Source organism: Camponotus vicinus, unplaced genomic scaffold (assembly GCF_025532165.1).
Source record: "Camponotus vicinus isolate PSW18456_S1 unplaced genomic scaffold, iyCamVici1.0 SCAF_10, whole genome shotgun sequence".
Lineage (NCBI taxonomy): Eukaryota > Metazoa > Arthropoda > Insecta > Hymenoptera > Formicidae > Camponotus > Camponotus vicinus.
Window position 1 is genome coordinate 14,957,592 of NW_028141946.1, and position 3,297 is coordinate 14,960,888.

At 37.7% G+C, this 3,297-nt stretch overlaps 1 long non-coding RNA gene across 1 annotated transcript; it reads right to left on the bottom strand.

Moving 5' to 3' along the window:
* Positions 1 to 362: 362 nt before the first annotated feature.
* On the bottom strand, positions 363 to 1,379 carry LOC145960928 (uncharacterized). The gene is made up of 3 exons (XR_014435497.1): positions 1,157 to 1,379; positions 797 to 970; positions 363 to 696 (listed from the first exon to the last, which is right to left on the bottom strand). It is a non-coding gene; the product is annotated as an uncharacterized LOC145960928 (long non-coding RNA).
* Between the last annotated feature and the right edge of the window lie 1,918 nt (positions 1,380 to 3,297).

Here is a 3,297-nt window from a genome sequence, read left to right on the forward strand (position 1 = left end):
GCAAATAATTATGAAATGGGACGCAACGTAAATTGGGCTGTCATTTCTCGCTTACAAGGCCATTTTTCACGCCTTATAGTTCACCGATTTATAGCAGTGAGGCGCTGCATGAGAATTTTGACATGTGGGTAACGTGTGGGTAATATGTCGATACCATGTAGGTAACGTAGAAATATTTATACATAATGAGGCCCTTGCACAATGCCAAGCAAGAGAAATAGGAATAGGGAAGAATATAGGAAAGAGAGAGAGGAAAGATATTATTTATTATAATGAAAATAATTAATATTAAAATCTATGACTTCATAAATCTGAGAAATAAGATATTTTATTAATATTATTATTGTATATATTATTATAATAAAACTTTTTTTTATATGTATATATATTTTTTAATATTTTTTAATATTTTAATAATTTTAATGTGTGTAATTAAAAATAAAGACAGACCTAGATCCAGGACGAGAGTCTGAGTGACCCATCCTCCCAACGCGTCCTCGTCCTCTCCATCCTCCTCTTCCTCCTCTCCATCTTCCACCTCTCCATCCTTCTCTCCAGTCTCCTGTACTGTCTCCTCTCCAGTTTCCTCTCCATCCTCCTCTCCAGTCTCCTCTACTGTCTCCTCTACTGTCTCCTCTCCAGTTTCCTCTCCATTCTCCTCTCCATCCTCCTCTTTTCACTCTTGTTGAGTAATAACTATATGTACACAGAAAACGTAGCAATTAAAAAATTTAATTAAATTTACAAAATAGAAATAATTTTAAAACTTTTTGTATATATTTAAAATTTAACATACTTTTTATTTCTTTCCTTTAATTTTGTTCCTCCTCTTTTCTTCTTCTTTTCCTTCTCTTTTCTTTCATTTTCTTTATCTTCGTCTTCATTAGTCGTCTCTTCTTCTACACTCATCTCATTTTCTTCCTCGTCCTTTCTTCTTTCATCTTTTCTTCCCTGCTCTTTTTCCAATCTCCTAATTCAATCATGTCGTTTATTAAATGTTTTATTTACAGGACTTTAATTTAAAGAATACTCTAACAAAAAAAAGAAAATAATCTAAAAAGAAAACAATACATGTTATATATATATATATATATATATATATATATACACATATATATATATACACATATATATATATATATAATAACATACAAACCTTTTTTTTCTTATTTCTTGTTCCTTCTCTTCCTTCTTCTTTTTCTCTCTTCTCTCTTCCTCTTTCTTTCTCTCAAGTTCATTCCTTCTTCTATCTTCCTCATCTTTCTTCATCCTTCTCTCATCTTTCATCCTCTCGCTTTCTTTTCTCATCATTTCTCTTTTCTGTCGGCTGGATCTATTTATATAATAAATAAAATTAGTGTATAAATATTACGTCACTGCTTCACGTTATTTTTTATTACAGTATACTCTGAAAGATTTTCTATTATAATATTGAAAGAATTATAATTATTGTCCCAGCAAACACAGAATATTACAGCAATATTGCGGCAATATTATAACATTGCAACAATGTCGTGGCAATATTACAACATTGCAGCAATGTTGCTGCAATATTCTGTGTTTGCTGGGATATAATTATTTATTATATTTATTATTCTACTATTTACGTATATATTGCATACTCACATGTTGTTTGCACCGCAGTAAAGCATCGACTGGTTTACACTAAATTCTATACATTGTATAATATACACACACACATACTCGCCGCTTCTCGCCGCCTTCTTCGTTAGTTGTTTGTTTTCGTCGCGCGCGATATCTTATTACATCTTTGTGCGCTAAGTACTTCAACAATCGAGCGATCTAATAGACAGCTCAAGTTTTCGTTACTTTCATAATATTATTGATATTATGGAAACGCGTGAAATTAGTGAGAAAATGTGCGACGAAGATAATGAACGAATTTATGGAAGGAGGCGCAATACAAAAAAGTACCGATTATCATGCAAGCGGCTAAGCAGACGAAAATCGTCAATAAATAAAAGGTAACATTATTTTATTAATAGAAAAGAAAATAGAAAAATTACCGTGCACACTGTTCGTCATATAGCCAAAGTAATGAAAGCCAGTGTACATCAATCACGGTAATTAATCTTGGTATCACGGATTTTGATGAACTTTTTTTATAATGCAGTACTGTCAGTACCGTAACTAGGGCGGTACCATCAGTACCCCGCACCGGGCGCAAACTTTAGGTAGAAATGAGCAGTCATTATAATAAAATAAAAAAATAAATAAATGTATTTATTTACAACAAATAAATGTTCCTTTTTAGTTGAAAAGTTTGTTTTTTATTATAAATATTTGGCAACAGAGACGTAAACTGTTAAACTCGCACCGGGCGCAATGCAGTTACGGCACTGAGTACTTTATTAGAAGCGTACCCGAGTGAAGCGATAGAGCGCAAAGCTCATTGTCAGACATTTTGTAGAAAATTTATTTAATAAATATAGCACTCCTTATCTGCCGTTGACTCTGTACTATTCAGTATGAAGACGGTATTGCACGTGCACTTAAGTCCGAAAGTATCACGCTGCGAACTTTTTTTTTTTTTTTTTAAGACAGGAAATGCTTTGCGCACTTAGCAATCAGACCCGAGGGAGGTTTGATTGCTGTCGTGGGGGACTCCCGGTTTGTCCCAACCCACGTGGGTTGGGCCGGTTTACCACCCAGTACTGACCCGAAATGTCAGCACCGGACCCTAAAACCTGTCTATAGCCCCTGGCCGTTAATAGGGGTTTACGTCCACCGGGAACCGCTCGCGCATAACATCCAGTGGACAACCCTATAGCCTGGTCTGTGAGGACCCTTCCCGAAGGGAGTCGCCCCCCTTACACACACATAACCCTGACTCAAGAGTCTGTAGGGAGAACGGCCGAGCTATTAGCCATTCTCCCCTCGTCCCCAGGGAGACGTGCAATGCGAGTGGGAGCCCTCACTCCCACCCGCTGCTCCCCGGAACGGAAGGCAACCAGCACCTTCCCCACACATAAAAACGCCGAAGCGCAGAAACCACGAGGAAACAATAAGGAAACGAGCAACGACAACCCACCCGAGGGTGGGGAACACATTTACACGTACTAAACGTAACACCTAACACCTAACATAGGGCACAGATAATCGCGCCAACATACGGTAAAGGTACCAACACCAGACTATGGACAGAGGGCGTATCCGAACCAAACAATTCCGGATCTCTCCGGAGAGCATGGCCGCAGCCCCCATAGCTACATTAGACGTCACCAGACAAACTCCATTCAAGGGGACGACGACATGGGCTCCGTAGAGCCCTGCGAG